Source organism: Protopterus annectens, chromosome 1.part1, assembly GCF_019279795.1.
Source record: "Protopterus annectens isolate FY-2018-M chromosome 1.part1, PAN1.0, whole genome shotgun sequence".
NCBI lineage: Eukaryota > Metazoa > Chordata > Ceratodontiformes > Protopteridae > Protopterus > Protopterus annectens.
This window is the reverse complement of record NC_056726.1, coordinates 1,437,765,712-1,437,779,981: the sequence shown is the minus strand read 5'-3', so window position 1 is coordinate 1,437,779,981 and position 14,270 is coordinate 1,437,765,712.

Below are 14,270 nucleotides of genomic sequence, written 5' to 3'. Positions count from 1 at the left end.
TCTACAGAGGGTGAATCATTGGGTCTATATTATAATATCGAAATCTACAAATATCGAATGTCCTAATATCGAACCCTAAACACAGAAATCTGAAAACATCGAACAGTCAGAATAGCGAATCTTTTCCCAGGGAAAAAAAATCGCTATTCCGAGAAACATACACACAGCACAAACACACACATAAAACAGCAATCCACACACATACACTTAAAATCCTACACCTAAACCTAAACTAAACTTTACATACACTACTAGCTATCCACTTACCTTAACCCAACCCTAACCCTAAGGTCCGTCACTATCACACACTCACCTCACCCGCGCCCTAACTCTAACTCACCTAACCCGCCCCCAACCCTAACCTACACACAATCGCACACTTACCTGACATGCGCCTAACCCTAACTCACCTAACCCGCACCCTAACCCTAACCTACACACAATCGCACACTTACCTGAACCCGACCCATAACATTCCAACATACTGAACGATGAAAACAGTGAAGCCACAGCGACGACCCCCCGAATTCTTTCCCTGGGAAAGAATTCGGTGTCCTGCACCTTCCTGTTTTCAGCATTCGACATTATGGGGTCGATATTATAAAATTTGATCTTTGTAGATTTTGATGCTATAATATAGACCCGAATCATCAAGCTCTTCCATGATAGGAAGGGGGGTTGTGTTTTTGACTGCTGCATCTGTGACAATGGTCTCCTTTGAGTAGAGCTCTTGTTATTTGCTGCCCATCTCTCCATCTGTTTGCCTCAGTCTGTAATGACCTGAGGCAGACATTAGGGGTGTCATTTTGAATGTACTGGAGATGAAAGCTTTCTTCCTGCCCTCATACATGGCATGGATGTTGCCACATTCAGTGCCAAGTTGGATGCTTTGACAAATATTCAGCCAGTAGTCATTGGTACATTGTCGAGTGATCCACTTGCATCATTTCTGGCCTTCCTGAGTGCAGCTAGAATCACTTCTGAAGGTTCTGTCTTGTAGTTGACTTAAGTTGCTCTCTTGGCTATGAGTGCTGGTTCAGTCTCAGTGATTCCTGCTTTAAACCAGTCTAGGTTCTGCCTCTCTCTCTCTTTTACTGAAGGAATCAATGGCAGAGTTGTAGATGGTGTCACGGATGTGGTTCCACCTCATTTCAAAACTGCTTTGTGGGCAGTCCTTGACGGCCTCTGCAATGCTATTGGCAAAACACTTGTGCAGGTCTGGCATTGATGTCCTGGCAGTGTTGACACAAGGGCACATTGTACCTGGTAATGTGTGGGTAACACAACCCATCTCTTTATATTTAGAACATACCCTACTTGAATGATGTGAAAAGTTTGATTCATAATGCTAATGATTTTTTTTTGATAGATAACAAATTATAGTATTGTGTTAGTCACTATAGACTAGAGTTATTTTTTACTGATGTTGTTAATGATACTAGAATGCAAATAATTAGGGGCCATTTATGTCTATTCAGTGCTCTTTTCAACTAGAAAAATAGGGACATTATGCATTGGTTGGCGCTAGTCCTCTAAAACAATATATCTATCTTTGTATTTTCTATCCTGAAAAATATGCAAATGCAAGGGCACTCTTGGCAAAATACCTAAATTAATTAACTCTTGCTGCACTAGAAAATTAAATCCATATGTAAAATGTACTTTTTATAGGTTCATAGGTTCATACTAGGCTATCTGCCCTAGGGCATTTATAAGCCTAGCCAGAGTGTGTTTGGCTTTCACCACCCATTTTAAATTAATTTTGCTATGCCCTTTTTCAAGGTTAGTATACTGTGCCTCTGTCTAACAGTGACACAGAAGTGATACCCGGGGTAAACCTACCATCTCCCATCCACTCATCAAGATTCCTCTTGAAGAGAGTCAATGAGGGACTCTGCCTATCCTGGACTGGGATTTTATTCCAGAGTGGAGGGAGCCTCTGGGTTATGAATCTGTCCCTCCAGCATGTCCTATTTATTTCAGTGCTGAGGTTCAAGTCTCTCAAGCGCGTAGCTTGATGGGATTTGTATTTTCTGAGGTGCAGCATGTCCATTAATTCCGGGTTGAACATGGCTTTATACGTCAAGTACAGATCGCCTCTGAGCAGGTGGTATGCCACTGAGTAGAGCTGGAGTTTCTTTAACCAGGCAGCATATGGCATCTGTTTGAGCCCTTTGATCCTCTTGGTGAGGTACTTTTGGGGCCTTTCCAGTTGCTGCAGGTGTCTGGTAAGGTACACCCTAAAAGGGGCATTGTACTCAATTATGGGCCTGATGAGGGATGAGTAAAGAGGCATGATGACCTCCCCTGATCTAGATGTGAATCCCTTCATGATTAGGTGGGCTATATAAAATGTTTTTCTAACCACTTTGGCCACGTGGTTGTCAAATGAGAGATTGCTATCAACTTGGGTCCCCAGGTCCTAATTACTTCTGTACTTAATGGATTACCACCTATGTGGTAATTTGTGGGCACTTTGTTTTTGCCAAAGGGGATGACTATACACTTTTTGGCATTTAGCTTGAGGCCATGGCTCTGGCATCAGTTGTCTGTTTCTATGAGGCCCTTTGGAGGATGCTTGTGTCAGCTGGAGAATCGATTATGGCGCCCAGTTTGCAGTCATCTGCGAACGTGGTCAGCCACAGTCCTTCCATGTTGGCCTGTACCTCCGAGAAATATATACCGAATAAGAGAGGTCCCAGGACTGAGCCTTGTGGGACGCCACTTGTAACTGGTTTGGAGTCTGACATGGCTCCAGCAATTCTAACCATGTGAGTTCTGTCCTTGAGCCAGTTTGCAACCCATCTAGTGACATAGGGGTTTATATTTAAGCTGGTGAGCTTATCTATAATGCCCGAGTGGGGTATTGTATCGAAGGCTTTTGCGAGGTCCAGGTAGGCTGTGTGGACCACCTTCCCCTCGTCAATGGCCTTGGTGACTGTTTCAAAGAAATCAACCAGGTTTAAGAGGCAGGATCTGCCCTTAAAGCTGAACTGGGTAGGATCCAGTGTCTGTAGGTCCCCAAAATCTTTATTTATGAGGTCCACAATGATCCTTTTAATAGCTTTGCAGACCAAGCTAGTCAGGCTTAAGGGGTGATAGTTTCCAGGATCCGTTGAGGCACCACCTTTATGGAGAGGGACCACTGTTGCTGTACGCCACTGTTTGGGTACATATCCTGTAGTAAGGCTGAGATTGAACAGTAGTTTTATGTTTGGGTTTAACTCTTCTAGGAGTTCATGTAGGACGCAGCCCGGGACACCGTCTGGTCCCATTGATGCTGTGTTTTTTGCTTTGGAGAGGGCGGCTCTTACCTGAGCATCTGAGATGTCAGGGGGGGGGGCAGCACTCTGCCGGGATAGATATTTGCCCTTTTGGTGGGGGGGGGGGAGTTTGCGCTGAACCTGTCAGCTAGGGTGTTGGCAATGTCTGTGGGTTCGGTGTAATTTTTGTCATTTAGGACTAATTCTGAGCATATCTGGGAATTCCCACCCAGGTTCCTAACATAACTAAAGAAAGCCTTGTGATTATCCTTAGTGTCCTGTGCAGTTTTTCTCTGGAAGCTGGGCTTAGACTATTTTATGAGTGCCCATAATTTTTTGCTAATACTGATCAGAGATGCCTTCCCTTTTTGGGATTTTGCTCTATCATGTAGTAGCTTCCTCCTTCTATTATATAGTTTGTTTATGGCTGGGGTCCACCAGACAGGACATCTGCCTTTGGAGGATTGGGTCTTGGTTTTATTTGGGATTGCATGATCCATGCATTCCTGAAGGTGCTCATAGAATGCGTTTATAAAGGATTCTGCGGTCTGGGCCGTATTTTCCACAGGCCCGGGGGCTTTGAAGGATTCCACCTTGGTTTTGAGGAGTGTGAAATTTGCTTTAGAGAAGTTTTTCACTGTGGTTTTCTGGGCAGGGGGTGGGGTCGGGATGTGAATATCCAGTGAGATTAGTTTATGGTCTGATCTTACCAGTGAGGGATACACTTCTGGTCTGGAGCATAGAGTTCCCATGTTGGTGATGATCAGGTCCAGTATGTTTTCCCCTCTTGTGGGAGTGGTAACAAGTTGTTCCATAGCATTTGAGTTTAGGTTCATAGGTTCATAGGTTCATACTAGGCTATCTGCCCGAGGGCATTTACAAGCCTAGCCCATAGTTTTGTGGCTTACGCCACCCCTTTAGTATGGGGAACTATACTCATTATTTTGCTGTGCCTCTGTTGAGCAGTGACACTGAGGTAATCCCTGGGGTATATCTGCGATCTCCCATCCATTGGTCAAGATTTCTCTTGAACAAGGCCAGCGAGGTGCTCTGCCTCACATATACCGGGATTTTATTCCACAGCATAGGGAGTCTTTGGGTGATGAATCTATCCCTCCAGCACGTCCTATTAATAGCCGTGTCGAGGTTTAAGTCTCCACGCCCTTGTGGCTCCGACGGATCTAGATTTTTGAGGTGAAGCATATTCATCAAATCTGGGTTTGACATGGCCTTGTATGTTAGGCAAAGGTCACCTCTGAGCAAGCGGTGGCGACTGAATAGAGCTGGAGTTCTTTCAGTCGGGCAGCATAGGACAGATGTTTGAGACCCTTTATCCTTTTGGTGAGGAACTTTTGTGGCCTCTCCAGCTGCTGCAAGTGTCGGGTCAGATACATTCGAATGGGGCATTGTACTCAATCATTGGTCTGATGAGTGATGAGTATAGGAGACTATGACCTCCCTTGATCTAGATGAGAATCCCTTCATGATAAGGTGGGCAATGTAGAAGGTCTTCCTAACTACTTTAGCTACATGGGTGTCGAATGACAGACTACTATCAACCTGGGTCCCCAGGTCCTGATAACTTCTTCTGTACTCAGTGGATTGCCACCTATTTGGTAGCTAGGGGTAACCTTGTTTTTCCCGAAGGGTATGACTATGCATTTTTGGCATTTAACTTTAGGCCATGGCTCTGGCACCAGTTATCCGTTTCTGTGAGACCCTTCTGAAGGATATCTGTGTCAGATGTGTTTTCTACTATGGCCCAGTTTGCAGTCATCTGCAAACTTTGTCAGCCATAACCCTCCTGTGTTTGCTTGTACTTCGGAAAAGTAGATGCCAAACAAGAGTGGGCCCAGGACTGAGCCCTGTGGTACACCACTTGTGACAGGCTTTGAGTCTGACATGGCGCCAGCAACTCTGACCCTGTGGGTTCTGTCACTCAGCCAGTTTGCAACCCATCTTGTGATGTATGGGTTAACATTTAAGCTGATGAGTTTATCAATGATACCCGAGTGGGGTATTGTATCAAAGGCCTTCGCCAGATCGAGGTAGGCTGTATGGACTGCCTTTCCCTCATCAATGGCTTTGGTGACTGTTTCGAAAAAGTCAACCAAGTATAGAAGGCATGATCTGCCTTTGACAAAGCCAAACTGGGATGGATCCAAAGTCTGCAAATTCCCTATGTCTTTATTTATGAGGTCCATTATGATCCTCTCCATGGCTTTGCAGATAAGGCTTGTCAAGCTAATGGGCGGTAATTTCCAGGGTCGGTGGAGGCACCGCCTTTGTGAAGTGGGACCACAGTTGCAGTGCGCCACTCCTGGAGTGCGTATCCAGAGGTAAGACTATGATTAAACAGCTGTCCTAGCTGTGGGTTTAATTCCTCGTTGAGTTGGAGCACACAGCCGGGGACACCATCAGGTCCCATGGATGCTGTGTTTTTGCTTTGGAGAGAGCAGTTCTCACTTGGGCGTTGGAGATGTTTGGGGGCTGCAATCGCTTGGTATAGATATCTCTCCTTTTGGGGGAGGGAGAAGTTTGCACTGAACCTGTCAGCCAGTATGTTGGCAATGTCTGTAGGATCAGTAATCTTCACATCATTTTGAACTAGTTCTGAGCATATCTGGGAGTTTCCTCCCAGGTTTCTAACATAGCTAAAGAAGGCCTTATGATTGTCTTTTGAGTCTTTAGCTATTTTTCTCTCAAAATTTGCTTTGGATGATTTTATGAGAGCTCTTAGTTTTTACTTATAGTGATCAAGGGTGTCTTACCTTTTAAGGATTTTGCTCTATCTTGTAGTAGCTTCCTCCTTTTGTTGTAGAGTTTGTTTATGGCTGGGGTCCACCAGAGTGGGCGCTTGCCTTTGGTACAAAGAGTCTTTGTTTTGCTTGGGATTGCCTTATCCATGCAGTCCTGCAGGTGCTGGTAGAAGGCATTTGTAAGTGATTCAGCGGCTTGAGTACTGTTTTCCGTCGGCTCGGGGCCTTAAAGGAGACCACACTAGTCTTTAGAAGTGTGAAGTCGGCTTTCGAGAAGTTCTTTACTGTGGTCTTTTTATTTCAGGTGGGGGTGGGATGAGGACCTCCAGCGAGATTAGTTGTGATCTGATCTCACCAGTGAGGGTATACTTCCGGTGTTGAACATTGTGCTCCCATGTTCGTGATGATGAGATCAAGTATGTTTTCTCCTCTTGTGGGGATGGTGACTAGTTGTTCCATGGCATTTGAGTTTATGAATTCCAGGAACTTTTGGGCTAGGGTGTTTGGGCTTGAGTAGTGTTCCCAGTCTATATTAGGGTAATTGAAGTCACCTAGTATGATGGTGTTTGGTGATACATTTATCCCCTCTAGTGTTTTCAGGAAGGCCATGTGAGGTTCCTGAGTTTGTGAGGTGGCCTGTAACATGCTACAATTTGCAGAGCAGTCTTGCCTATGGTTAATTGCACCTGGATGGTCTCCAATGCATCGTGCGTTGCCACCAGTCTTGAGGTGTGGGTGTCTTTGATGAATATGGATACCCCCTCCTTTCTTGGTATTGTCCGGATTTTGGGGCGGAGCATGATAAGAGGTAAAACCTGATAGTGCTGGGGTGCTCTCAGGAGCCTTGAACCAGGTTTCTGTCACTGCACAGACATCGATGTTCTCCATACTGAGAAGGGCCTCGAGTGCGTGCATTTTGAGATTTAGACTTCTGGCATTGAGCAGCATTACCCTTAGTTTTTTCCTTTTTGTGTTCTAGGGTGGTAGGTTTAGAATTTGAGCCTTGCCTAAAAAAGGCACTATGGGGGGTGGCAAGAGCCTTTGCCAATATCCGGAATCCCAGGGGTGACAGGTGCAAGCCGTCCCTTGCGAAGCAGCGTGGCTTGTCCAGCATGTCATCCCAGGCAGACAGACATTGGATCCCCTTTGAATGACACCAGAGTTTAAGCCAATTGTTAAAGCTGATCATCTTATCTCTGTATTGTGGCATCATTCTTGGTGAAGGTAGGATACTGCTCAAGGTCAGGGTCATACCTGCCTGGGCTACATAATCAGAGAGCTCCTCAATGTCTCTTTTCATGTAGTCCAAGGAGGTACGTCTCAGGTCGTTTACACCAGCATGGACAATGACTGAGTCATATTTGTACCTGCTGTTGAGAGACCTGAGTGCTTGCGTTATGTGGCGGATTCTAGTGCCCGACAGGCAGCTTACTGTGACCTTCTCCTTACTCAGTCTGGTGGCGGGGCGTCAGTGTGTCTGACTATGGAGTCACCAATGACTAGTGTGTCTGGCATTGTGTTTGGCCTTAAGGGCTGTGACTGTTTGACACTCTGACTGTGAGGTCTATGTGTTGCAGGTGTTGTGTTCTGAGGTGGTGGTTGTTTGGGTGTCTGCTTTGGTGGCCTCTGCTGTTTTGGTAGATTTTTGATCAGAGCCGAGTATGTCTTTGTGTGTTTATGTGTATGATTTGAGGTTGTGATGGTACTATGTGAGACTGGGTCTATAGTGTGTGTGGTAACCTTCTCCTCCTGACTGGTCTTGCCAGTCCTATGTTGAGAGAGCTCAGCCTCCAGTTTGGCCGTATAGTTGCATCTCTCGCATGTATTTGTGTTTTGTGGGAGGAGGAGAGGGTTGTCTGTGTACATGAGGCAATTGTAACATTGCCTCAATATTCCCAGGTTCACCAGCTGAGCAGGAGAGGACACTAGCAACTGATCCCTCGACATGCTAGAAGGACTAGACAAAAACTTTAAAAGAGATTCGGGGACGTGGTGACCGAGAAATGGGGTTTGCCTTTTTGGGGTGCTATCTATAAGAGTGCCGTATCAAGGTAATAAGTACTTTAGGAGCAAGTGCTAGGTTTAACAGATAGAGAAAAGTCTACTTGGAGTCAAGTAGAGATGATCTTTTAGGTATTAGAGAAAGTGCTAGTAACAGGGATGCTTAAAGGTAAGATTGAAAAGAATGCACTCTGCAGTGTGCACTAGAGAAGTTAGATATGAAAGTAGGTAACTTGAGTTTTACCTGTTTAAAAAGTTAAGGTTTAGTGGAGAGTTACTATTTTTAAAACAGCAAGATGGACTGAAAGGGGTGGTTACTTTTGTATTTTGGTACTATGAAATACTGTAGGATGGCCAATAAATTTAAATAATTGAAGGGGTGGGATTTCAAAAGTGATGGTTTTGTGATTACTCACATAAGCCAGTGAAAGTAGAGAGAAATGAGATATATAGTCAGATTAACATAAGAGGCGGCAACTAGAAAGACAATGGTATTTAACAAGACAACTTAAATGGGTGGGAGGGAGGAAAAATTCTGCCTGACTCAGAACAGAGAGAGCTGTGGTCTCTTTTGAAGTTTTAATATGCTGTTAAACAGAATGCAAGCAAAACACAAGGTAAAGAAAACAAACTACAGTATTCAAAATATAGAAAGGCAATACAGAAATACAAAAAATAACAGCAAACTAATCTTTCCTTCACAGCAAAGTGTAGCAGAGTCTGGATGAGCCTTTCTGGTAAAGCTCTGAAATGTTTTAGTTTACTCCTTAAATAGAAATTTTAGTTCCTAGCTCCACCCCCTCTGTTAACAAGTGATTAACCTTAAGTGACCTTTTCTGTCTTATGAATGAGTTCTTAATTAATCAGTTCTTATTTCTGCCCGACTCAGAACAGAGAGAGCTGTGGTCTCTTTTGAAGTTTTAATATGCTGTTAAACAGAATGCAAGCAAAACACAAGGTAAAGAAAACAAACTACAGTATTCAAAATATAGAAAGGCAATACAGAAATACAAAAAATAACAGCAAACTAACCTTTCCTTCACAGCAAAGTGTAGCAGAGTCCGGATGAGCCTTTCTGGTAAAGCTCTGAAATGTTTTAGTTTACTCCTTAAATAGAAATTTTAGTTCCTAGCTCCACCCCCTCTGTTAACAAGTGATTAACCTTAAGTGACCTTTTCTGTCTTATGAATGAGTTCTTAATTAATCAGTTCTTATTTCTGCCCGACTCAGAACAGAGAGAGCTGTGGTCTCTTTTGAAGTTTTAATATGCTGTTAAACAGAATGCAAGCAAAACACAAGGTAAAGAAAACAAACTACAGTATTCAAAATATAGAAAGGCAATACAGAAATTTAAAAAATAACAGCAAACTAACCTTTCCTTCACAGCAAAGTGTAGCAGAGTCTGGATGAGCCTTTCTGGTAAAGCTCTGAAATGTTTTAGTTTACTCCTTAAATAGACATTTTAGTTCCTAGCTCCACCCCCTCTGTTAACAAGTGATTAACCTTAAGTGACCTTTTCTGTCTTATGAATGAGTTCTTAATTAATCAGTTCTTATTTCTGCCCGACTCAGAACAGAGAGCTGTGGTCTCTTTTGAAGTTTTAATATGCTGTTAAACAGAATGCAAGCAAAACACAAGGTAAAGAAAACAAACTACAGTATTCAAAATATAGAAAGGCAATACAGAAATACAAAAATAACAGCAAACTAACCTTTCCTTCACAGCAAAGTGTAGCAGAGTCTGGATGAGCCTTTCTGGTAAAGCTCTGAAATGTTTTAGTTTACTCCTTAAATAGAAATTTTAGTTCCTAGCTCCACCCCCTCTGTTAACAAGTGATTAACCTTAAGTGACCTTTTCTGTCTTATGAATGAGTTCTTAATTAATCAGTTCTTATTTCTGCCCGACTCAGAACAGAGAGAGCTGTGGTCTCTTTTGAAGTTTTAATATGCTGTTAAACAGAATGCAAGCAAAACACAAGGTAAAGAAAACAAACTACAGTATTCAAAATATAGAAAGGCAATACAGAAATACAAAAAATAACAGCAAACTAACCTTTCCTTCACAGCAAAGTTTATAAATTCTAGGAACCTTTGGGCTAGGGTGTTGGAGCTAGAGTAATGCTCCCAGTCTATGTTTGGGTAGTTGAAGTCGCCCAATATAATGGTGTTTGGAGAGACCTTCATATTTTCCAGTGTTCTCAGGAAGGCCGAGTGGGGTTCCTGGGTTTGGGAGGGTGGTCTGTAGCAGGCTCTAAACTGGAAGGCAGTTTTACCCACTGTTAGTTGCACATGGATAGTCTCCGATGCTTCGTGCTGGGCCACCAACCTGGAGGTGTGGGTATCTTTGACGAATATTGATACTCCCCCTCCTTTTGTGGTTCGGTCCAAGTTTTGGGGCCAAAAAGAATGGTATGAGGTATAACCTGGTAGTGCTGGGGTGCTCTTGGGAGCCTTGAACCAGGTTTCTGTTACTGCACAGATATCGATGTTCTCCATACTAAGGAGAGTTTCGAGTGCGTGCATCTTGAGGTTTAGACTTCTGGCGTTGAGTAGTATTACTCTTAGTTTCTTATCCCTTGTGATACCTATGATTTATCAGATATATATATTTTTATTTGGAGTGAAGAATTCAATGGCCTGAAATCTCCATTGACCATTTCAGTGATACTGCTACATTTCTTGCATTTAAATGCAATTGTTTATTTGACTCAATGAACTTTTTAGATGTGACTTGAAATCTTGCACTAGAAAGAATACAGATGCCAAGACATAAAAATAAGTTGTATTTTATTAATAGCTGTTTACATAATGGAAACATGCATCTGAAACATATATTTAAAGAAATAGGAAAGAAAGGAGTGATAATATTGTACTTGGTACAGAAATAGCTAAGTAATGCTGTCATATGTTTTATATCTTGGAAATAATATATATACACACACATATATATATATATATATATATATATATATATATATATATATATACACACACATATATATATATATATATATATATATATATATATATATATAGATATATATATATATAGAGAGAGAGAGAGATTAGATATATATATAGATAGATATAATTATATATATATATATATATATATATATATATATATATATGTATATGAGTTTATAAAAAATAATCACTGATGAAATTGTTTGAAATACAAACCATCTAACAAACTCATTGGTGATTACCATTTCTTGCTGAATACATCATCTAAAATAAGGAATTGCAGTTGTAAACTAATAGGTTACATTTGTGATTATCAAAACTAAAGCAAACACACCCTTGGAAATTAAATATAGTAACTCCAGGGTTGCTCAACCTCAGGGAAAGGTGAAACTCCCCTGAATTATGCAATGGTCAATCTGCTGAAGTCCATCCATTACATAAACTGACCAACTATACCACTGATGAAAATCACCACATTTTCAGCATGCAGTGAAATCCGTGCAGTGAGGGATCACATAACACCAGTATATGTACTGTATATCTATATATGCATATACAGTTCCCTGCCATACAACTGAATGCTCATTTGAGCAAAAGTTAGAATATTGAGGTAAAAAAGTCAAGCAACTAAAATATTGAAGAGAACATGATTGTAATGTATTGGACCACAGCACAGCAGGGATCGGAATATTGTTCCTTTCCTCACTGTGGTGAGACCTCAGATTTTGTATGTATAATTAACAGGTCGGGGCTTTCCCGATGCAACAAATATGTGTTTTGTGTCTTATTGGCTGTTACGTTATAGTTGTTCATGCTTTCTAGCTTGATATTTTGACCTGCTCAAATAATCTTTTAATTATATGACAGAGAAATGCATGCACATACTTACTAAACATTTATTTATTGTATAATACATTCATAAGATAAAAAGACAGACAATACAGATTTAGTGAAAAAAAGACTGAAGGTGAGTTTGCACAAAATATTTAAAGCTGTGTTTTCTGTATCAGCAAAGATCTCCCAACACCTCCCTTCTAGGGTGCTTCAACACCTGTACCCTTTTTCTTACTATCATCAGTTCTGAGGTTTGTATAGCACACAGGTCTAGCACATTAGAACTAGCAATTTTGAACAATTATGCATTTTCCACAATTGTCTTACTATTCTTGTTTAGGTATTATGGCTATGCTGTGGTAAGAAAATATTCTATTACCAGTTATACAAAAGGAAACATGGAGTCATCAGACTGAAATAACACTTATACACATGCTTTAACTGCTTCTAATCAGATGGCACAAGCTGTCACTATGATTAAAAAAAGTGTTACATGACATTCTCTGCATCATTACCTTCTCATAATCGCAATTATAACTGGCTTGGAAATGACAGTCCAACTTTTATATCAAATAAAACTTGTTGAACAGTCAACTTAAAGTTATCATTTAGTTAAAAGTGATAAAAATACCTCTGCATTGAACTCCAGCATCTTCACTATGTTCACAGTTATGGTTTTTCCATCCAAGGAAAGAACAGGATTTCAATGAAGATTCAGATCCTCTGCAGTTTACAGCATCCATCATTATTGGCCCAGATCCTTCTCCATAGTGAGCATATCCAGGTGCTGAAATGGCACTTCCACATCTTAGTTCTCTACAGACAATGTTGCCATCACTTATGTCCCAGCCATCATGACATACTGTACCCCATTCACCACTATGATAGACTTCCACTCTTCCAGTGCATGTATTTGGGCCATTTACTAGTCGTACATCAGCTGAAAGGAAAACAGTATAAATATAGTTAGCAAACGTATTTGCATACACTTTTATTTGTCATTATTATATTTATGTCAAGCAGCTATTAACATGACCAAACAGGATCATTAATTTATAAACAGTTCTAAAGGTGTTTTCAAGTAAAACAATATAAGGGGTTTGTCAGTTTAATTATGTTGCAGGTGTATGCTTTACAATAGCTGAAGTATCTGTCCAAATGAGGCCATTATTTCTGTAATAGGTATTTTTGTTGTTCAACTACAAATGTCAGTGTTCTGGCCTTCATAATCTATGGCTCATCTATTACTCAGCAGTAGAATTCAAACATGCTAATTCTCCTCCTTGTCCAGGCTTGTGTCTCTCCCCCACCTATCACCGTTAACAAATGTTATCTTGTCCATACTGAATAATATCAATTTGGAAAATATTCCCATAGCCTGGTGAAATATACAGAACTTCATAATCATAGTGCTTGTGATGAAAAGTGGCAGCCAAAGGCATATATAGCAAGAGACATTTTTTTTTAAGTTATTGGAACCAGGGAGAACAACCTCTAAGCAGACACTAGGGGATTGATCCCATTTAATTTATTTATACCAAATCCATTTTCAGTATCCATGTACACTCTATTCTTTTGTGCATTTAAACAAAATGAAATACTACTTGTACACTATCTTTACAGGACTGGCTTGTCTTTTTTTAGGTTTTGTGCCATAGCATTTTTTTGACTGCATGCATAACATTAACAATCCTGACAAGACATGTTATGTGCTTGCATCTATCTGAAAAAACTGCTAAACAGTGAGGGTACATAATGTAACACCCATAGTCATGTCACTAAATAGACTGCAGTAATATGAAAGCAACCCATTTATAAAATTTTGTACTTAGAATTACAATGCTTAAATTACTTATGTTGTCACTGACTGGTGTGTAATTTGTAACTCTTTTAATAAGCATTCACAGTTTTCTCTTCCACATTCCTTTTCCATATTACTCTATTGCTTTTTCCAATATACCAGTGCTGTACCAGCTTATTAACTAATGCCTTATGCATAATCAATCCTTTTGTTTACTAAAAATCCTTCTTAAAATATTAAAATAAAGATGTCAGTTCTCAAACATGTCTGTTTTATAAACAGACATCTAGTTTTATATTATAAAATCTGATCAGTGTCTGGGTATACTCTAGAAGGATTAAAACAGTCACACATAAAAACAAGTACAGTACCCCTTAAGATACAAGGCCTATTTATTACACCCCATGTACTAGTGGAGAGGGTAGATTACTGTCCAAGACACTGGCCACTTTAGTTGTCAAGTTGATGTAGACCTTAGTTGTAGGAGAAGAGGTAGATAAAGTTGGATGGAATAAGTTAATGAATGGCATTTTTATCTCTTTCATTCTCTTTCTTCAGAAGAGGAAATAATACATGTTACACCAGGAATGGCCTGCACTTGCCCCCTCTAAGTTTTTAAAGATTGGCAAACACATTGTCCTCCATC